Consider the following 24,507-nt stretch of genomic DNA (forward strand, 5'->3'; position numbering starts at 1 on the left):
TTATCTCTCCACTGCAGTCCCCCCCCCCTGCCCCCCCCCCCCCCCCCCGATGTCAGAGTCAAAGTCAAAGCCCCCGGCTGGCGATGGCGATTGTCCCGTGGCCATTAAAGCCACGCCGGGTGATGCAAGGTCGCACACCAGGTCTTGGTGTTAGAGCCCCCGGCGTGCGCTCGCAGAGTCCTGTGGACATTCCAAGCCGTGCGGGGCGGTGCTGTAAGGCCTCGCTCCAGGAGCTCTTCAACCCCGCAACTCGGGCGGGAGAAGTCGCCGTAGCGGGAGCCCTGAAAAGCGGTCTCCCTCCAGGCACCCGCGGGCTCTCGGTGCCGCCGTCCGCCAGACCCGCAGTTGCAGCCTCCGAATCTCCAGAGGTCGGGCCGCAGCAGCGCTCCACCACCGCTCCACCCGCTCTGGACTTGGCCAGCTCCACGACGGTGAGGTGAGTAGTCGGCACCAGAGCCCCCGGTCTTCCTTTTGGAGGCCGCTCCTCGTTGCAGCCCCAACGACAACGGAGACCCGACAAAGAAAAGGTCGGGTCTCCCGTGCAGGGAGAGATTAAAAGTTATCCCCCCTCCCTCCCACCCCACCCCCCACCCCCCACACACCTACCTCAACAAAAAATAACAAAAACTACATAAAAACATAGACAAAAAATAATAAAAACGCAGACGGGCTGCAGAGGCCGCTGCTGACGAGAGTCGCGCCGCCTACCGCCTGTTATACTTCCCTTTTTCTCAACTTGCCACCATTTAGATAGTAATCTGCCTTCCTGTTTTTTATATCAAAGTGGATAACCTCACATTTATCCGCATTAAACTGCATCTGCCATGCATCTGCTCACTCACCCAACCTGTCTAAGTCAACCTGCATTCTCATAGCATCCTCCTCACAGTTCATACTGCCACCCAGCTTTGTGTCATCTGCAAATTTGCTAATGTTACTTTGAATCCCTTCATCTAAATCATCATTGTATATTTTAATTAGCTGCGGTCCCAGCACCGAGCCTTGCGGTACCCCACGTCAATGCCTGCCATTCTGAAAGGGACCCGTTAATCCCCACACTTTGTTTCCTGTCTGCCAACCAATTTACTATCCATGTCAGCACTCTATCCACAATAACATGTGCCCTAATTTTGCACACTAATCTCCTATGTGGGACCTTATCAAATGCTTTCTGAAAGTCCAGGTACACTACATCCACTGGTCTCCCTTGTCCATTTTCTTCGTTACATCCTCAAAAATTTCCAGAAGATTATTCAAGCATGATTTCCCCTTTATATATCCATGCTGACTTCAACGGATCCTGTTACTGCTATCCAAATGTGCTGCTATTTTATCTTTTATAATTGACTCCAGCATCTTCCCCACCACCATCAGGCTAACTGGTCTATAATTCCCTGTTTTTCTCTCTCCCGCCTTTCTTAAAAAAGTAGGATAAGATTAGCTATCCTCCAATCCACAGGAACTGATCCTGAATTTATAGAACATTGGAAAATTATCGCTAATGCATCCATGATTTCTAGAGCCACCTCCTTAAGAACCCTGGGATACAGACCATCAGGCCCTGGGGATTTATCAGCCTTCAGTCCTATCAGTCTATCCAGCACCATTTCCTGCCTCATGTGAATTTCATCAGTTCGTCCATCACCCCATATCCTCTGGCCCCTACTATATCAGGAAGATTGTTTATGTCCTCCTTAGTGAAGACGGATTCAAAGTATCTGTTCAACTCATCCGCCATCTCCTTGTTCCCCATAATAAATTCACCTTTTTCGGTCTTCAAGGATCCAACCGGTCTTAACTATTTTTTTCCTCTTCACACACCTGAAGAAGCTTTTACTATCCTCCTTTATATTCTTGGCTATCTTACCTTCGTACCTCATCTTTTCTCCCCGTATTGTCTTTTTAGTTATCTTCTGTTGATCTTTAAGCATTACCCAATCCTCTTGCTTCCCGCTCATCTTTGTTATGTTGTACTTCTTCTCTTTTATTTTTATACTGTCCCTGTCCCTTGTCAGCCACGGTCACCCCTTACTCCCCTAAGAATCTTTCTTCCTCTTTGGAAAGAACTGATCCCACACCTTCTGTATTATTCCCAGAAATACCTGCCATCAGTTCCACTGTCATCCCTGCTTGGGTATCCTTCCAGTCCACTTTGGTCAGCTCATCCCTCATGGCCCCATAGTCCCCTTTATTCAACTGTAACACTGACCTCCTATTTACCCTTCTACCTCTCTGATTGTAGATTAAACAACCATATTATGATCACTACCTCTTAATGGCTCCTTAACCTCAATTTCCTTTATCAAATCCGGTTCATTACATGCCATTAAATCCAGAATTGCCTTCTCCCTGGTAGGATCCAGTACAAGCTGCTCTAAGAATCCATCACGGAGTCACTCCACAATCTCCCTTTTTTGGGGTCCAGTACCAACCTGATTTTCCCAGTCTACCTTCATGTTGAAATCTCCCATAACAACCGTGGCATTACCTGTACCATATGCCAATTTTGACTCTTGATTCAACCTGCACCCAATATCCAGGCTAATGTTTGGGGACATGTAGATAAGTCCCATTAGCGTCTTTTTACCCTTACAATTCCTTAGTTCTATCCATAGTGACTCCACATCTCTTGTTACAATGTGACCCCTTGCAAGGGACTGAATTTGATTCCTCACCACAGAACTACTCCACCCTCTCTGCCCACCTGTCAATCTTTTCGATAGGATGTATACCCTTGCATATTCAGTTCCCAGCTCTGGCCCTCTTGCAGCCATGTCTCTGTAATTTCCACACCATCATACTTGCCAAATTCTAACTGAGCTTCATGCTCGTCCACTTTATTTCTTATACTTCGCGCATTCATATACAACACTTTGACCTCCGTATTCACTTCCCCCTCGAACACCGCTCACAATTGGTCCTGACCTTACTCTCTTAACCCTTCTCAAACTTTCCTTCCCATTAATTTGAGAATATTTTGTAACTTTTCCTGTAGCCACTTCCCCTTCAACTCCTTCTTTATACTCCCAATTTTCCAACCCCTCCCCCCCACTATTTAGTTTAAACCCACACGTGTAGCCCATGCAAACCTGCCTGCCAGAACGTCGGTCCCCCTCCAGTTAAGGTATAATCTGTTCCTTTTGTACAGATCACCCTACCCCAGAAGAGATCCCAGTGGTCTATAAATCTAAATCCTTGCTCCCTGCACCAGTCCCTCAGCCACACATTCAGATCCCCAATCACCCAGTTCCTGTCTTCACAAGCACGAGGTGCTGGAAGCATTCCGGAGATAACTCCCTGGAAGTCCTGCTTTTCAGTTTTCTTCGTAACTCCCTTAACTCGCGTTGCAAAACCTCCTTCCTCTTCTTCCTGATGTCGTTTGTGCCTACGTGCACAACTACTGCCGGCTGATCACCTTCCCTCTCGAGGATGTTCTGAATTCGCCTTGTGGCATCTTGAAACCTGGCACCAGGGAGGCAACATGTCATCCTTGAGTCTTGCCTGCCGCCACATAATCTCCTGTCCGCAACCTTGGCGTGATCTTTGATTCCACCCTCTCCCTTAAGCCTCACATCCGCCATGTCATTAAAACCTCCTTCTTTCATCTCCGCAACATCGCCAAACTCAGACCCTCTCTCACACCTCCCGCTGCTGAAAGACTCATCCATGCCTTCATCTCCTCCCGATTGGACTATTGCAACTCACTTCTCCTTGGCATCAGCTCCACCTACATCAACCGACTACAACTGGTCCAGGACGCAGCCGCCCGACTCATCACCCACACCAAATCCTGACATCACATCACTCCAGTCCTCAAACAACTTCACTGGCTTCCCATCTCCAACCGGATCACCTACAAAATCCTGATCCTCACCTACAAAGCCCTCCACCATCTGGCCCCCCCATATCTCACTGACCTCCTCTCCCCCTACCAACCCTCACAGTCCCTCACATCCACATCAGCTGGTCTCCTCTCCATCTACAAGTCCAACCTCCGCAGTTTTGGGGACAGAGCCTTCTCCAGGGCAGCTCCCAGGCTCTGGAACTCCCTCCCCCAACTGATCCGCAATTCCGTGCCCCTCTCCATCTTCCAGTCCCGCCTCAAGACCCATCTCTTCACCTCTGCCTATCCTTAGCCCCACGTCCCCCTTCCTTTTCATATGTGCATTAATTGCCTCATATTGTGTTTTGAATTGAATTCTGTCTTTACTTTGTGTACTAGTCATGTCTCTACTAATTATTTCATTCCCCTTACATGTTTTTCCTCTACCTGCTAAATTTTTGTAAGGTGTCCTTGAGACTCTTGAAAGGCGCCCATAAATAAAATGTATTATTATTATTATTATATGGTAACTCGAATATCACTGTACCTTAATTGCTACATGTGACAATAAATTTGAACTTGAACTTGGACTTGAACAAAGATAGTTTTATCATTAACATATGTCAATGTCCCGCCTTTGCCTCCCATATTTGGTATCTTCATTGTCCTCATCCTCTATCATACCTAATCACTGAAATTTGCAATTGTAATGAAAGGTACACTGTCAGAATTCCTTGATATTAAACCCTGAAATTAAGAACGACTCTCAAAATGCGAAGTCAAAGGACGAAATCGAAGGATTACGCTCAGTGACGCTATTTTGAAGGTTGAACCTGACTCAGTTCAACCTGCAGATATCAATGACATTTTGGAACAAGTTCTAATGTAAAATACCCAGAAACTGCATTAGTTTGTCAAATGAGATTTAAATGAGCTTTTAATGGTGTAATGAGCCACAATTACCGCTTAATAAACTTTGACTGTAAGAATTAACTTTAAAAATGTGAATTGTAATTCACTTGGATAAACACATTAAAATATAATAGATTTTTAAATAATTCACACCTTTTTTAAAAAGGCAGTTATTTTATGACGAGTCTTTTCCTACCTTCGTCTCAGGCATTTATTCCCATCTTCTTCCCACATGAGCAAGAAACATGACACACATGAGCAGGAAAGGTTATCTACAAAACCCAGCAATAAACCATGGAGAACAGAGTAACATTAAAATGTGACAACTACCCAGAGCCTGCTTAAAAAGGGCAAATTCCCAAACAAGAATTAGAAAGTGAAACTACAGAAAGAAAGGCTTAAAGGATGAGGACAGTTTCAATAACCACCACTCAACAGGTAAAATGGCTTAGGCTCTCTTGGCAAAGACTGGCAAGTTTGTAGCCCTGAATAACAAATAAACTAAACACAAAAACAAAGGCCTGGCAGACAGGATTGTTCAAAACTAGACAAGGTCTAATTGTTTAGGAAGGAACTGCAGATGCTGGTTTAAACCAAAGATTGACACAAAAAGCTGGAATAACTCAGCGGGACAGGCAGCATCTCTGGAGAGAAGGAATGTCGAGACCCGAAACATCACCCATTCCTTCTCTCCAGAGATGCTGCCTGTCCCGCTGATTTTCTCCAGCATTTTGTGTCTATCTGAGATCTAATTGTTTGCATTGAATCTGAAAGAAATGGTTGTGCTTCCAAAGATTGGCAGGGAAGCCTCAGAACCAAGGGCGTGTTGGCCAATTTCCTTCCATTATTATTCGGATAAACCCTCTGTGTGCCTCATTCTGAATCAGCCTCCACCAATTAGTGTATAGAACATGGAACATCGAACAGCACAAGAACAGGCCCTTCAGCCCACGACGTCTGTGCCGAACAAGATGCCAGGGTAAACTAATCTCATCTGCCTGCACATGATCAATATCCCTCTATCCTCTGCATATCCATCTGCCTATCTAATAGCCTGCTATGTGTCACTATTGTTAGTGAACAGGTAATTCTTGAATGAGCTGCTTTCTGACCAAACATCTCACACCGGATGCTGAGGCTCATTCAATGTGATGAAGATGGTTGTGAGAAAACATTGTGACATTGTGTCATTTTTCAAATCCCCTCAGAATTCTGAGGGTGGAGAAAAGAGGATGAGCTTTCTTTGTTGAAGCATCAGTGTGTTGGGCCCAGGATAGATCTTTAGAGATGTATATACGCTAGAACATGAAGCTTTTGAATCTCCCCACTGCCATCCCACCGATAAAAAACTCACCTTTCCCTTCCTGAATCCAGCAATGAGAACTCCCCTTCTCCCGTCTCCACTTTGCTTCTCCTAATGGACTGCCACAGCCGGTCTTCTTCCCTCTTTACACTTTTTATTTTCAACTGGCAGAGCAACATCATCCACTGCTCTTACCCATTCCAGTTTCCCCACCCCCACACCTCTGAGTACACAGCCCTCTGCACATCCAGCAACAATCCCAACATTCTGTTCAATCCGCTGACAAGGGAGATGCTGTTGTAGTCTGGAAGACTGGCCACTACTGTGCTGGGGCATGCTGCCAGCTCTTGGACACCTCCTCATACCTACCCCTTGACCGTGACCCCACAAGGGTGCATAGGGCAGTCACGGTGGCGCAGCGGTAGAGTTGCTGCCTTACAGCAAATGCAGCACCAGAGAGTTGGGTTTGATACTGACTATGGGTGCTGTCTGTACGGAGTGTGTACGTTATCCCCATGACCTGCGTGGGTTTTTCACGGAGATCTTCGGTTTCCTCCCACACTCCAAAGACGTACAGATTTGTACGTTAATTGGCTTGGTAGATATAAAAATTGTCTCTAGTGGGTGGAGGATAGTGTTAATGTGTGTGGATCGCTGGTCGGCGCAGACCCAGTGAGCCGAAGGGCCTGTTTCCGCACAGTATCTCAAAACTAAACTAAAGTAAACTAAACACAGATGAATACCAGGCCATCATCTCCCAGAAGGTTTTCCATCTCATTGCCTCTGGCAATCTCCCCATCTGCAACCTTCAACCTTAACGTTCCCCAGCCCTGCACTGCCCATTCTATCTCCTCCCCCAAACACATAAATAGGACTGCCCTACAACCCCATTGTTTCTGCCTGCTCCTGCTCCACAGAATTAGTCGTCAAATACCTTGATTCCAGCATATATTCCCCCTAGTCCAGTACCTTCCAACCTACATCCAAGACACTTCACACGCCCTTCAATAATCTTCATTTATTAGATCCCCATTGTCTCCCTCATTGTAACCATGGGCTCCAGTCTCATTATACCCGCATTCCCACCAGGAAGGTCTCATAGGCCCTCCAGTTCTTCCTTGAAAAGAGACCCCACCAATTTCCCTCTACTAACACTCTCCTCCATTTGGTGGAACTTGGCCTCATCCTCAACAACTTCTCTTTTGAAACCCACTCTCTTCAAGTTAAAGGTGTAGCCATGGGCACTCACTTGAGCCCCAGGTATACCTACCTTTATGTTGATTGCATCAAGCAGTCTTTGTTCAAAATGTACACTGGCCCCAACCTTCAACTCTTACTCCACTACATCGGCGATTGTATTATGGCTGACTTCTACACCTATGCAGAACTCATTGATATCTTTATCTTTACCACTAACTTCCAACCTGCCCTCAAATTCACTTGCACTCTCTTTATTCTCTCATCTCTCCCTCTCTTGATCTCTCTGTATCCATCGCAGGGGACAGACTATTGACTAATGTCTACTACAAACCCATCAACTTCAACAGTTAGCTGGACTACACCTCCTCTCACTCTGCCCCTTGCAAAGACATTATCTCCTACTCTCATTCATCTCTGCTACATCTGCTCCCAAGATGAGACTTTCCATTCAAGAACATCCAAGATGTCGTCTGTCTTTTGTAAATCTGCTGACTTCCAGCTTTCATCAGATCGAACAAGGATAGAGTTTCCCTGGTCCTCACCTTTCACCCCACCAGCCTTCATATCTAAGACATCATTCTCTGACATTTCCATCTGCAACTGCAACATGATCTCACCACCAGTTGTATCTTCCCATCTCCACCCCTTTCCTCCTTCAACAGAGACCACTCCCTCTGCACTTCCTTGGTCACTCATCCCTTCACATACAAACCAGCCCCTCCACAGTTATTTTCTCCTACAACCATAGGAGATGCAACACCTGTCCCTATACCTTCTTCCTCACCTCCATCCAGGGACCCCAACAGTCCTTCCAGGTGAGACAGAGGCACCTCCTCCAACCTCATCTACCGCAACTGGTGCTTCTGATGTGGCCTCCTGTCTATCCTGCACAAGTGGAGACTCGACGATTATTTCGCTGCACACTTGCACTTGGTCTGCAAAGGCCTACTGGATCTTCCGGTTGTTAACTCCTCTTAAACATCCAAGTTGCCCTCTTTCTTTAGTAAACATGGTTTCCCACTGCTGTCATAGATTAATCCCTCATCACCCCACTTCTCCTCTGTATCCCGCAGTCCTGCTCTTGCTCCACACCACCCAAACGGAATAAGGATAGAGTTTGTTTGGTCCTCACCTTTCAACCCGCCAGCCTTTGCGTCCAACATATCATTCTCTTACTGACCTTCCTGCCCGAGGCTTCCTCCTTTGCCAGAGTGAGCCTACTCATAAACTGGAGGAACACCTCATATTCCGCTTGGGTAGCTAGCAACCCAATGGTATGAACATTGAATTCTTCAATTTTAGGTAACTAACTAAACCCCTTCCTTTCTTTCCCCCCTCTCTCCCCTGTCCCCCATCTGGACCCACACCAATTTCTCCCCTCCCCCTCCCCTTCCAACTACATTCCTTCCTCCAGATTCACAATTCTCAACTGTAATCCTTTATCTCACATCTTCTGTCTTTTCATCTCTGGCCTTTGTCCAACCATCCGCATATCAAGCCCTCCCCCTCCCCTCACTTGAATTGACCTATTCCACCTATTACTTCCCAGGCTTTGTCCTGCCCCTCCAGTCTCGCAGCTTCCTTCCTCCACCACAAGTAGTCTGAAGAGGAGACCCAACCTGACACGCCACCTATCCATGTCCTCCAGAGATGCTGCCTGAGCCGTTGAGTTTCTCCAGCACTCTGCGAAACGTCACCTATCCATGTTCTCTGCAGATGTTGCCTGACCCACTGAGTTACTCCAGCACTCTGTGAAATGTCAGATATCCATGTTCACCACAGATGCTGCCTGACCTACTGAGTGACTTTGTTATCATATAAGCATGTGCAGATCCTTGTTTCTACATTCCACTTTCATCTTGTTCTGGCCAGCGAGACGATTATTGTTCTCGCACTTTTCAATCAGATTATCACTGATAGAAACATAGAAACGTAGAAATTAGGTGCAGGAGTAGGCCATTTGGCCCTTCGAGCCTGCACCGCCATTTAATATGATCATGGCTGATCATCCAACTCAGTATCCCGTACCTGCCTTCTCTCCATGCCCTCTGATCCCCTTAGCCACAAGGGCCACATCTAACTCCCTCTTAAATATAGCCAATGAACTGGCCTCGACTACCCTCTGCGGCAGAGAGTTCCAGAGATTCACCACTCTCTGTGTGAAAAAAGTTCTCCTCATCTCGGTTTTAACGGATTTCCCCTTTATCCTTAAGTTGTGACCCCTTGTCGTGGACTTCCCCAACATCGGGAACAATGCTTCTTCCTGCATCTAGCCTGTCCAACCCCTTAAGAATTTTGTAAGTTTCTATACGATCCCCTCTCAATCTTCTAAATTCTAGAGAGTATAAACCAAGTCTATCCAGTCTTTCTTCATAAGACAGTCCTGACATCCCAGGAATCAGTCTGGTGAACCGTCTCTGCACTCCCTCTATGGCAATAATGTCCTTCCTCAGATTTGGAGACCAAAACTGTACGTAATACTCCAGGTGTGGTCTCACCAAGACCCTGTACAACTGCAGTAGAACCTCCCTGCTCCTATACTCAAATCCTCTTGCTATGAAAGCCAACATACCATTCGCTTTCTTTACTGCCTGCTGCACCTACATGCCTACCTTCAATGACTGGTGTACCATGACACCCAGGTCTCGCTGCATCTCCCCGTTTCCCAATCGGCCACCAATCTAATAGATTGTTGCTCATAGAAGTAAAAGTTCTTTATTCGTGGCAAGCTGGTCTCCTGAAGAATCTATTTCTACTTTCCTAATACTTGATAGTGTAATGATGTTTTATACTTTTCAAACAGAAATTTAGCAATAAATGATTAACTGCAGGTTTAATTGCTATAATTGCCTACTTAACTTTAACTTCTTTAAGTGCAAATGCATATTTTTAGCAGAGTTATAGTGGGAGTACAGCCCAACTGACAGAAACCAATTTAATATTCAAATAGCAGTAGCTGGCACAAATCATCAGACATCCAAAATATACTAGACAATGAAACAAACTGCTTGGGGAATTCAGAAGGTCAGGCAGCATCCATTGAGGAAATTTGACAGATGACATACGGGTCTCACATTCTCTGAGACTGGAATAGAGAGGAGATAGCTTGTTGAAAGAGGTGATGATAATGGGTGAGGCATGAGTAGGCAAGTGTCCTATCCACATAAGATATAATTCATATTGAAAAAATTGTTCATCACATATTTGGATGAAATACAAATAGATGAAATATTTTGGGTCATTTTTTTGCATGTTTTGTTTGCAATTTTGACTCTTTTCTGCCACGGTGACAATATATTATATTGACTTCTATGTAGTTTCATGACAACAATGCAAACACTTATGTTTCCTTTAAATGAACACACAGTAGCGTTCATGGTGAATATGGTCATTGGCAGCTTGCTTTGGGTTTTGATACACTGGACAAATGAGGAACTCCATCATTTACATCATGACCACAAATTCTGCCAGTGAGATCATGGATTACTCGTGTCATGGATTCCAGCTGAAGCAGTTTATCGAGATAGATCAATAGCAGAGCTCTGGCACCTTTGGTTAAAAAACCCATAAAGTATTCAGTACTGTTAACAAGTTAACAAGTCTGCGGTGCCTATTTCAAAGTCACATTGCTCTTTGCAGTTTGATTAAGGAACACAAATAGCTTCTATTAATCATATCTATTGATCTTGCTAAATAGTGCTTATCACATGGTCTGCAGTAAGTTTACAGCTAATTTTAACTAATTGAAAACTAGATGGGCATATTGAAAAGTTTGCATCTGCTCACTGCTTTTCTAATCAAAGGTTCAAAGGTCTGTTTATTGTCATGTGTACCAATTAAGGTACAGTGATCATTTTAATCCTAACCTGGTATTTTGATTAATTGAACAGATCTCTCAATGAAACAAAAACATGGAACTCTTTCTTTTGGAACACACTATTACCATGTCAGGCAGCATCCAGGAATGAGTAAGTTAATCTGTGCTGAGCGTTTGATGGCACTGGGCCAGAATTTGTTGGAGTTGAGAATAATGAGGGGTGAATTAATTGAAACGTACAGAATAGTGAAAGGTTTGGATAGAGTGGATGTGGAGAGGATGTTTCCACTAGTGGGTGAGTCTAGGATTAGAGGTCAAGCCTCAGAATTAAAGGATGTTCTTTAAGGAATGAGATGAGGAGGAATTTCTTTAGCCAGAGGGTGGAGAATCAGGAATTTTGTGCCGCAGTATGGCTGATCTATCTCTTCCTCCTAACCCCATTCTCCAGCCTTCTCCACATAATCTCTGACACCCATACTAATCAAGAATCTATCTCTGCCTTAAATACTGTATATCCACTGACTTTGCCTCCACAGCCTTCTGTGGCAATGAATTCCACAGATTCACCACCATCTGACTAAAGAAATTCCTCTTCATCTCCTTCCTAATGAACGTCCTTTAATTCTAATGGGCCTGTCCCACTTAGGCATTTTTCAGCGGAATGCAGGTGACTGTCAAGTTGCCGGCAGTCGCTTGAAAAAACGGCAACTGGAACGGCGACTGTCTGAGTGGAACACACACACAAAACCATTGCTTCCTTCACCAGCCCGTTATGCAGGCAGGGTACAGGACAAGCGGGGGAAGCGCTGTCTAAATAATTCACATGGTGCAAAGCCAAGGTGATACAGAAAAACACCGCGACGACCAGGAAGGTTGGTGCTGTAAATGACGGCTAAAGCATAGTGGACGTTAAATCCTTTAAAAGAGGGAGTAGAGTGGTGGAAGAGAGGGGAGAAGGAGTGGAGACAACTTTTAATAAGCCAGAGATGCACGGCTTTGAAGCTTGTCGAACATTTAACATTACCAGTTACAACTTACGAGAACCTCCCAGACCCTTCGACTTCCTGGCAACCCACCTATGGCAGGTGAATTCTCGCTACACTTCATATAACCATATATAAAAATTACAGCACCGAAACAGGCCATCTCGGCTCTTCTAGTCCATGCCGAAGACTTATTCTTCCCTAGTCCCATCTACCTGCACTCAGAGTATAACCCTCCATTTCTTTCCTGTCCATATACCTATCCAACATATTTTTAAGTTATAAAATCAAACCTGCATCCACCACTTCCACTGGAAGCTCATTCCACACATCCACCACTCTGAGTAAAGAAGTTCCCCCCCATGCTACCCCTAAACTTCTGTTTCTTAATTCTCAAAACATGTCCTCTTGTTTGAATCTTCCCTACTCTCAAAGGAAAAAGCTTATCCACGTCAACTCTGTCTATCCCTCGCATCATTTTAAAGACCTCTATCAAGTCCCCCCTTAACCTTCTGCGCTCCAAAGAATAAAGACCTAACTTGTTCAACCTTTCTCTGTAACTTAGTTGCGGAAACCCCGGCAACATTCTAGTAAATCTCCTCTGTACTCTCTCTATTTTGTTGACATCCTTCCTATAATTAGGCGACCAGAATTGTACACCATACTCCAGAATTGGCCTCACCAATGCCTTGTACAATTTTAACATTACATCCCAACTTCTATACTCAATGCTCTGATTTAAAAAGGCCAGCACACCAAAAGCTTTATTTACCACCCAATCTACATGAGATTCCGCCTTCAGGGAACTATGCAGTTATTTGGTCAACTGCATTCCTCAATTCGCTACCATTTACCATGTACGTCCAATTTTGATTTGTCCTGCCAAGATGTAGCACATCACAATTATTAGCATTAAACTCCATCTGCAATCTTTCAGCCCACTCTTCCAAATGGCCTAAATCTCTCTGTAGACTTTGAAAATCTACATCATTATCCACAACACCACCTATCTTGGTATCATCTGCATACTTACTAATCCAATTTACCACACCATCATCCAGATCATTGATGTATATGACAAACGACAGTGGACCCAACAAAGATCCTACTAGTCACCGGCCTCCAACCTGACAAACAGCCATCCACCATTAATACCCACCAATTGAATCTTTTTAACCAACCTTCCATGTGGAACCTTGTCAAAGACCTTACTGAAGTCCATATAGACAACACCCACCACTTTATCCTCATCAATTTCCCTAGTAACCTCTTCAAATAATTCAAGAAGATTAGTCAAACATGACCTTCCAGGCACAAATCCATGTTGACTGTTCCTAATCAGACACTGTTTATCCAGATGCTTATATATATTATCTCTAAGTATCCTTTCCATTAATTTGCCCACCACTGACGTCAAACTAACCGATCTATAATTGCCAGGTTTACTCTTAGAACCCTTTTTAAACAATGGAACAACATGCGCAGTACGTCAATCCTCCGGCCCCATTCCCGTTTCTAATGACATTTGAAATATTTCTGTCATTTCTACACTAACTTCCCTCAATGTCCTAGGGAATAGTTGTTTCCCTTACCTCACATAATTCAATATCCTTCACCTTGGTGAATACTGAAGAAAATAAATATATCTCCCCCATCTCTTTTGACTCTGCAGATAGCTGTCAACTCTGACTCTCTGAATGGACCAATTATGTCCCTTGTAATCCTTTTGATATTAATATAGCTGTAGAACCCCTTTGGATTTACTTTCACCGTACTTGCCAAAGCAGCCTCATATCTTCTTTTAGCTTTTCTAATTTATTTCTTAAGGTTCTTTTTACATTCTTTATACTCGTCAAGCACCTCATTTAATCCATGCTGCCTATAATTATTGTAGATCTCTCTCTTTTATTGAACCAAGTGTCCAATTTCCCTTGAAAACCATGGCTCTTTCCAATTATTACTATTTCCTTTCAACCGAACAGGGACATAAAGATTCTGTACTCTTAAAATGTCACCTTTAAATGTTCTCCATTTCTCTTCTACATCCTTCCCATAAAACAAAATGTCCTAATTCACTCCTTTTAAATCCTTTTGCATCTCCTCAAAGTTAGCCTTTCTCCAATCAAAAATCTCAACCCTTCTCCATAATTATATTGAAACTAATGGTATTGTGATCAATGGACCCGAAGTGCTCCCCAACACATACCTCCACCACCTGACCTGTCTCATTCCCTAACAGGAGGTTCAACACTGCCCCGTCTCAAGTAGGTAGCTCTATGTATTGCTGCAAAAAACTATCCTGCACACATCTTAAAAACTCCAAACCATCCACCCCTTTACAGAATGTTTTTCCCAGTCTATGTGTGGAAAATTGAAACCTCCCACAATCACTACCTTGTGCTTACTACTAATATCTGCTATCTCCTTACATATTTGCTCTTCCCATTCTCGCTCCCCATTAGGCGGTCCATAATACACCCCTATAAGTGCTGCTACACCTTTCCCATTTCTTAGTTCCACCCAAATAGCCTCCCTAGACGAGCCCTCTAATCCTGCCAAAGCACTGCTGTAATATCTTCCCTGACAAGCAATGCAACACCTCCACCTCTTGCCGCTCCAATTCTATCACACCTGAAGCAATGAAATCCTGGAATATTTAGTTTCCAATCACAGCCCTCCTGCAACCATGTTTCACTAATCGCCACAACATCATACTTCCTGGTGTCAATCAAGGTTCTAAGCTCATCCACCTTGCTAATAATGCTCCTAGCATTAAAATATACACATTTAAGAAACCCACCACCTCTTATTCACTGTTTATTATCTTTTTATTCTTTCTCCCCTACATGTTGGGTCTGAGTGCTTCCCTTCTCTGCCTCCTGCCTCACACACTGTCTACTAGCTTTCTCTATTTGAGTCCCTCCCCCCAATTGTTCTAGTTTAAAGTCTCCCCAGTAGCCTTTGCAAACCTCCCCGCCAGGATCTTGGTCCCCCTCGAGTTCAAGTGCAACCCATCCCTTTTGTACAGGTCACACCTTCCCCAAAAGAGGTCCCAATGATCCAGAAACTTGAATCCCTGCCCTCTGCACCATACTTCAGCATTTATCCTCCACCTATCCTCCATTCCTACTCTCACTCTCGCGTGGCACAGGCAGTAATCCTGAGATTGTTACTTTTTTGGTCCTTCTCCTTAACTCTCCTCCTAACTCCCTAAATTTTCCTTTCAGGACCTTTTCGCTTTATATACCTATGTCATTGGTACTTATATGTACCACAACCTCAGGCTCCTCTCCCTCCCATTTCAGAATATCTTGGACACGTTCAGACACATCCCAGACCCTGACACCAGGGAGGCAAACTACCATCCGGGTCTCCTGATTGCATCCACAGAATCGCCTATCTGCCCCCTAACTATAGAGTCCCCTATTACTATTGCCGTTCTCTTCTTTTCCCTACCTTTCTGAGCAACGGGGCCGGTCTCTGTGCCAGAGGCCCGGCTGCTGTTGCTACCCGCAGGTAGGCTGTTCCCCCCAACAGTACTCAATCATGAGTACTTATTTCGAAGGTGTACAGCCACCGGGGTACTCTCGAGTCTCTGCCTCTGCCCCTTGCCCTTCCTAACTGTCAACCAATTGTCTGCCTCCCGTGGTCTTAGAGTGACCACCTCTGTATAGCTCCACTCTATGACCTCCTCACTCTCCCTGACCAGACAGACTGGAAGGTCATCGAGCTGCTGCTCCAGGTTCCTAATACGGTCCCTTAGGCGCCCCATATTGATGCACCTGGCACCTTCCTCAAGCCCACTTATTTTGAAATGTGAATGGAACATTGCAGAGTTGGGTACTCCTCCCACTGTAACCGTTCCTGGGCCTCTGCGAAAACAAACCCCCGCGATCGGTTTTTAAACCTACCGCCCGGAAGTTGCTCCTCCCACTGCAACTGCTCCTGGACCTCTCATGGCCTTTCATGGCGGCTTCATTCTGGGCGACGCTAATTTTTCAACATGTTGAAAAATTCACTATGCCCATAATGAGGCCGGGGCTAGTACCCAGAATGCGGGAACTCCTCACGGCCATTAAGGCGACTCACTGGCACGACCCGCGAACATGTGGCAACCATGTGGCGACTGCAAAGTTTCTTGCAGTCGCCTAAAAAGTCACCTAAGTGGGACAGGCCCATTAGGCTATCACCTTTTTTCACACAAAGGGTGGTGGATGTATGGAACAAGAGGAGGTAGTTGAGGCTGGGACTATCCCAACATTTAAAAAACAATTAGACAGGTACATGGATAGGACAAGCTCGGAGCGATATGGACCAAGTGCAGTTAAGTGAGATTAGTGTAGCTGGGACATGTTGGCCGGTGTGGGCAAGTTGGGCTGAAGGGCCTGTTTCCACACTGTCTTACTCTATGACTATGAATCTCTATGACTCTATCACCTTTAGTCCTAAACTTTCTCACTAGTGGAAACATCCTCTCCACATCCACTCTATCCAGGCCTTTCACTATTCTGTACATTTCAATGAGGTCCCCCCTCATTCTTCTAAACTCCAGAGAATACAGGCCCCATGTCGTCAAATGCTCAGCATATGTTAACCTACTCATTCCTAGGATAATTCGTATAAACCTCTTCTGGGCCCTCGCCAGAGCCAGCACATCCTTCCTCAGATATGGTGTCCAAAATTGTTCACAATATTCCAAATGTGGCCTGATCAGCACTTTATGGAGCCTCAGCATTACATTCCTGTTTTTGTAGCCCTCTCCAAATAAATGCTAGCATTGCGTTTGCTTTCTATACTACCGATTCGACTTGAAGATTAACTTTTTGGGAATCCAGCACCAACACTCCCAAGTCCCATTGCACCTCCGATTTCTGGATTATCTCCCCATTTAGAAATTAATCTTCGCCTTTATTCCTTCTTTCAAAATAAATGCATGATTCCACAGTTTGCTACACTAAAGTCCATCTGCCACTTCTCTGCCCACTGTCAGAACCTGTCCAAGTCCTAATGCAGCAGCCAACACCTTCCACACCTTAATTTTTATTCCTGAAATAGAATCCCAAATTTTCTGGAATTTGATGGTATTTCCTCAAATTTTCAAAAATGCGTCCTGCGTGCTATTTTTGTTGGGTTTTGTTTGCGGGCATACATTAACAACAAAGAAGAACAAGGAAAAACAGATCTATGTAACTAGGCCATACCTGCCTTCATCTGTTACTCACTTGCACAGTGTTATGCAAGACAGCTTTCGTTGCCTCCAATAGCTTTCGTTGTCTTTGATTTTTAAATCTGCTCTCATGTGTCTCAGTCTCTGCTCTCTCCTTCCCTCTCTTTCTCCCTCCTTACTGTCTCTCCCTCTCCCTCCCTCCTTCTCCCTCCTTCCCTCCCTCTACCTCCCCGTCTCTCCCCCCACTCCACTCTCCCTTCCCTACTCCCCCCCCGCCTCCCTCTCTCCCACCCTCTCTCCCCCTCTCTCCCTCCTCTCTCTCTCTCTCCCCCTCTCTCCTTTCCTTCCCTCCCTCTCTCTCTTCCTCCCTCTCCCTCACCCTTTTTTCTCTCCCTTCCTCTCTTATTCCCTCCCTCGCTCCCTTGCTCCCTCACTCCCCCTGCCTCTCTCCATCTTTCCCTCCCTCCTTCACCCTCTCCCCCTCCCTCCTTCTCTCTCCCTCCTCTTTCCCACTCACCCTCACCTCTCCAATCTCCCTCCTCTTTCCCACTCACCCTCACCTCTCCAATCTCCCTCCTCTCCCTCTCTCATCGGCTCATTGTTTTACGAGAATTTTCCCGAACAGTCTGTGACCCATAGCCAATGCTCCCTCTAATGTTTAGTAGTTTGTTTGCTCAGAAATCTTGTATTGTGCAATTTGTTATGCTATTACAAATGTGTGTGCGCACTGAATTCATGCAAATGACTTAATGAGCCTTTGGTGTAGCAGTTTTTACTATTTCGTTAAGTTATTCAACCTTAAACCTGCTTGCAGTTCTTTTGCGCATCACACCCATTGCATCCTTTGAATTTGACATGGTGAATTAAAACTTCTTTCAATAAGCCATCCACAGAATTCAAAATGGATCTTTGTAAACTGTACAATAAAGTCAATATGATTATGAGATTTTTACAAATAAGTATAAATTATATACTGTATAATACTGTATAATTATTGATTACTGTATTTTAGGTAACATTGTAGAATCTATGACATACAGACTGGAATCTTTTTGTATTTCAATTAGCTGTAACAAGTCCTCCCCCTCACAATCCCCTCCCCCCCTCTCTCTCTCTCCTCTCTCTCCTCCACCTCTCCCCTCTCTCTCCTCTCTCCCCCCCCTCTCCCTCTCTCTCTCTCTCTCTCTCTCTCCCCCCCCCCTCCCCCCCCCCCCCTCTCCCCCCCATAGTGGCCATAACGCTATGTTTAAAGTCCATAGCACTGTAGCCGGTAGCGCTATATTTAGAACCAATAGCGCTGAAGCCGACAGATCGTTATTTAAATTCCCACGCGTTAAACTGACAGCGCTCTGTTTAAACCATTGAGCTCCAAACCGGCAGTGCTGTGTGTATTACCATTACATCCCTTCGCGGGCCGGATGCGGACATTTCCCGAAATTATTCAATTTCCCTAAAATTACCCGAAGACAACCATAATTTCCTGAATTTTGGGTAATTTCCTTCAAAGTGGCTGAAGAAGAGTTTTGGTCCGAAACGTTGCCTATTTCCTTTGCTCCATAGATGCTGCCGCACCCACTGAGTTACTCCAGCATTTTTGTCTACCTTCGATTTTCCAGCATCTGCATTTCCTTCTTGAACACTATTCTGCAGAGTCCTTTCTTTCTCTACACTACCTGCCCCTCCACCTATTTTTGTATCATCCGCAAACTTGGCCACCAACCCTTCAACCCCTCATCCAAATCATTAATATGCAATGTGAAGAGTAGCGGTCCCGCTAGTTGCTGGCAGCCAACCAGTAAAAGCCCCATTTATTGCCACTCTTTGCCTTTTGCCATCCTGCCAACCTGGTATTCATGGTAGTATCTGCCCTTTGACACCATTGGCTCTCATCTTCCGTAACAGCCTCACGTGAGGCACCTTATCAATAGCTTTCTGAAAATCAAGATAAACATCATCTATTGACTCCTTTTTCTGTCCTGCTATTTACTTGTTCAAAGAATTCCAACAAATTTATCAAGCAAGACCTCCCCTTCACACAGCCACCGTGAACTTCTAACTTCTCTGTAAACTCATCCTTTATAATCTAAAATTTTACCAACCACCAAAGTCAGACTATTCGGTTTTGCTCCCTTCTTGTGCAGCGGTATAATATTGTGACATTTCTCATTATCTGGAACCATCTAGAAATATCACTATCAATGCCTCCACAATCTTTAAAGGCACCTCTTTCAGAACCCTAGGGTGCAGTCCATTTGGTCCAGGTGGCTTATCCACCTTCAGCCCTTTCAGCTTCCCAAGCACCTTCTATCTACTAATAGCCACTCCAATAACTCCCACCGCCTGACTCATTTGAATTTCAGGCACGTTGCTGGTGTCTTCGACTGTGAAGACTGATGCAAAACAGTTAATCAACTCCTCTGCCATTTCTTGATACCCCATTTTCACTTCTCCTGCATCATTCTCCAGCGGTCCAACATCCACTCTTGCCTCTCAAAAATGCTGGAAACACATAGCAGATGAGGCAGCATCCGCGGAAAATGAAACAGTTAATGTTTCAGCTGAATTACTTTTTTTTAGGCAAAACTCAATTTAATCAATTATTTACAATAATATTTGCACAACAAGCAATAACACCACACCCAGCACCATAATGCTAAATTGACGTATTTCTTACCACTTAACCCCCTGCGGTGCCCAGCGGTCCCAGAAATTCCACATGGTGCCCGTTTTCAGCGCATGATCTTTCTCAAGGAACACCCGGGCACGGACATAACCCAAGAAAAGGGGCAGACAGTTGGCTCGGGCCGAGCCCTCTTCTATGCGGTGCTGGCTCAAAGGGCCGAATGGTATCCTCCTGCACCTATTTTCTATGTTTCTGCTTGGCGCCTTGACCCACGAATGGCCAGCTTGGCCAGGGCCAGGAGCAACCCAACCAGGACATCTTCTGTTCTACCCACCCCCCTACTCACTGCGTGAGCTGAATTTCTAAGCGCAATAATGTTTCATCCTGTGTTAGCATCCTTTGTAACAGGATGGAAAATGCTGCTCAATATGTACCAGTCACCAACCATATCAGTATTATAAAAATAAGCAGGTATCATATGCCAGTTTCTGATTAAGGAAGTGGGTCTTTTCAATTTACATATAAGGAACATCATCAATGTAAGGCTCTCTTTCCAACACTAGACTGCACTGAGTTGAATTATGTGGGATTAGGTAAATTCTTCCATAGTCACCAATGTCACTTGGGTGTTGGGCATACTTCTTTCTGGTAAAAGGACTGAAACCTGCATGTAATTTATACTGCTTGTGGAATGCAAGCTTATCAAAGCGATTAAAAACAAGGTTATTCAAAATCCATACTCAAATATTTATTCCCAGTTCACTGTTTCTTTCTCTGAAATTCATTCGATTGACTTCAATGGAATTACTTTCAGAGGCAGAAACATCAGGCTGATGTAACTGCACAGCATGTTTAACACTATCAGCTGGGGGTGTATTTCCAGGCAATAATCCTTTCAACTTCTGTAAGCATTTGTTGTGCATTTCCTCTGTGGTAATATTTACAACTGCGTGGGGTGTTACAGTATATTGACTTGTTTCTTCTGGGCTCTTGATTGAAATCTCATCAAAAACAGGGGGTAAAAACAGCCATTTCCCATTGGCTGTAACTGTCCACAAACTTAAAGGGCCTTTCTCACCTATGTGATTTTTTTCGGCGACTGCCGGTACCCGTCATGGTTGCAACAAGTTGCCGAAAATTTTCAACATGTTGAAAATCCAGTGGCGACCAGAAAGCGGTACGACTCTTTGGGTGACTACTCACAATCATACGGGCGTCACCAGGTGACATGTCGCCTCTATGGTCGTGAGTAGTCGCCAAAAGAGTCGTACCTTTTTCTGGTCGCCACTGGGTTTACAACATCTTTGAAATTTTCGATGACCTGCTGTGACTGTGATGGGTGCTGGCAGTCACTGAAAAAGAATTGCGTAAGTGGGACGGGCCCTTAATCCCGATTAAGTAGCATTGTGTTCATGAGCTATTCCAGAGAATTGAGCACAAGATTGCAATGCACAACTTAAGGAACACTACACCATTGGATAAGAAGTTAAACCAAGTCCATATCCTCACTCTCAACTGAATGTGAACAGTTCACCAACATTTCTGAAGACCACCGGGGCATCATTGTCACAGTGGGAGTCAACAATCATTTCTTGATGAGATCGGCATCTTTTAAAAAAAATGTTATGTTTTATATTGGATGAAGTTTGCAACCATTTAAAATAACTCAAACAAGGAATCCAACAGACCGTGGGGTATCCAGCAGGCCCTTAAGTCCTCAGGATTTTTTCAGGAAAAATTATAGCTAGAAACATTGAAGAACAATTGTCGTGGTGGTTTACTCAACCTTTCCCGCCTGTTTAGCCATTCACTATGATTATGGCTGGTCCTCTGTCTCAAAACCATATTCCATCAGTCTCTGCATACCCTTTTGCATCCAGACATCTATTCATCTCCAATGCAATCTCATATCTTTCTTCCGATTTGACCTAATATCTCCACATAGGATAGTCCTGTGATCACAAGAATCCATTTAGTGAACCTTCATTGCACTCCCTTTAAGTCAGCTATAACATTGTTAAGCAAGGAGACCAAAACTACACAGAAGGTATGCTCCTTTCCTCTGACACTGATGCACGACAATGTTGAGAACAATATTCTTCAGTCTGTATCTTCCACTTTATTCTAAGTGTTGTACATGAGATTGGCTTGACTGCATACATGTATTATATGATGTGATTTGATTAGACAGCATGCAGAACAAAGTGTTTCACTGAAACATGACAATAACAATTTCACATGACAATAATAACCTAAACTCAAAGATAAGATAGTCGGTGTGAGTTCAGAGGGCAGAAGGGTATCGTCTCACAAAGGTCATGTATAGTATTTGTAAGATATGTTTACTCCTACACTTAAAACCTTTTATAATCAGAGCCAAAATATATTTGCCTTCTTAACCACATGCTTGCTTCCAGTAATTAGTGCCCAAGGACACACAGACACTTGGTATATTAACATTTCCCAATCTATCATCATTTACCTAATGCGCGACCTTTAAATTTTCTCCTACCAATGTGAATACCTTCACATTATTATAGGACATCCGCCTATTTGTGGCCTCACGTAGCTTGTGTTGATGCCTCTCATATTCTAATCCAGTGTCCTGCCATTGTCAAAGATTGAAATATTATCAACCAGATCATTGAAACGTATTCTGGACAGATCGGCCCAAACCTAGGTTTCCTACTAGTTTCTGTTTACTGTTATGACAAAGACCCACTTTTGCCCAACGATGAGCGATTACGTGAAGAAGGCCGTTAACCCGCATGCACATCAATCTTCAAAGCAGCGGTGTGAAATCACAAATAACAGTAGTTGAACTAACATAGTAAGATTAGAGATGACAAGAACTACCAGATGATCTTTATGATATGAGGGTTGGGAGCGGAGGGCACGTAATCGCTCATCGTAACTCATCATAAAATAAAGATCAAACTTCAAACTGGCAAGTTCTCGTTTAATCTTACTATTTTACTTCGGAGTCACGTGAGTGACTATGTGAAGATTTTGAAGCTCTGTGATTTCATGCCGTGTAAAAACGAGTCCACACAAGCACAACTGCATCAGTTGACCACAGATAAGGGAAATAATGCATACAGACATGACATAGATTTAAAACATGCTGATGCTGATAAATGAACAAATAATAATAATAGTAACCCATCTCATCCAGGGGAAACTATAAAATAGAACCTAAAATAGTTGGCAAATACATCTGGTCTGGCAATGGGTTAAAATAAAATGTTTGGAAACTCGTTCGTTAGACCATCCTGCAGTCAGCATGATGTGGTCCAGAGGATCGTACATAACCCTTGCTGCTGATGTTGTAGCAGGCCTGGTGGGGTGAGATTAGAAAATTAGTATCTACTCCTGTATAAGCCAAAACCCAGTTTTAACCACCTGGAGATGGTCTGAGCTGATACCTACTTATGAGGTTATTAGTAACTAACAAACATAGCTAGTATGAGAGCCTTTAAGGCTCTAGGTAACCTTCATGTAATGTTGTAAATGTGTGACCACACAACCGAGAATTAGTTTGAGACCTGACACCCCTGGGCTACCCTGCTTAACTAAATCGTAAACATGAAATATTATATTGTTAGCAGGTATAACCATCCTGTCCAGTCACAAATTATGCAATGACTGGACCCGTTGAGCTGAGAACAGCGCCAAGGGGATAACTACCTTATGAGAGCCAAGCCAAAGATAGGGATATAGCTGGAGCCACCTGGTGAAGTAGTGTCAACACAACATCAATATCCCATACTTCTGTGTACTTGGGTCTGGGAGAACTTGTGTAAAATATCCTTAACAAACTGGATATCAGAGGGTGAGACCCGACAGAGCGGGCCCCGCTCGCTGCAGCAAATATGATGAGAATATGATGAACTGGGCACAGTTAATGGGACTATAACTTAATTTATTGTCAAGGGGCCATTGAAAATGAACTCTAAGATGTCAGTTTCTGTGTCGTATTATATGTAACATAGCATTTAAACAGAATGCTTCCCATCTCATGAAGAGGCAATGTCCTGCTTTATTGTTGCTATCCCTGCACTCTGCAGTGAGCACATACATGGATCGGTCTGACAAGCCAAGCTGCAGGAGTTGTCTTCTCAGATTCTGTAAGGCAATGAATTGATTAATCATGCAGAGGCTGGTTCCCCGAGCTCCAGGCTGAACCTGCAAAGTTTTATATTTAGAAACCCCATATAAGGTTCTACTATAATTCCCAACATATGCGGGAAACCATGGCTACACAGGCCAGTCAGACAGTGCGAATACCCTGAAGCGTGATCTTGCTGAATTTATTGCAAGACCCGACTCATGAGGCAAAATGGAGCAACGACATAAAATAAACATTTCTCCCCCATGTAGCGAGAATGTATCTCTCGGCACTGTGATGCCACATGTCTTTACAACTGGTGAATGAGCCTGGATGCAGCCATATCAATGTTCGGTGTTCCATCGAGCCATAATGTCATAAAATACTTTGGGATCCAACATACATTCTGTGTTGTCATTGATTTTATGTTATGCTACAGCAGCGTCAAATAAGGTTGGGTAAATTATGACAGGACACTTTGACTTGATAGCACCCATGTGACAAACATATGCCACATCAACCTGGAACTGAGCATGCAGATCATGCAAATCCGCACAATAACCCATTAACC

The sequence above is a fragment of the Leucoraja erinacea genome, chromosome 4 (genome assembly GCF_028641065.1).
Source record: "Leucoraja erinacea ecotype New England chromosome 4, Leri_hhj_1, whole genome shotgun sequence".
NCBI classification, from domain to species: Eukaryota; Metazoa; Chordata; class Chondrichthyes; order Rajiformes; family Rajidae; genus Leucoraja; species Leucoraja erinaceus.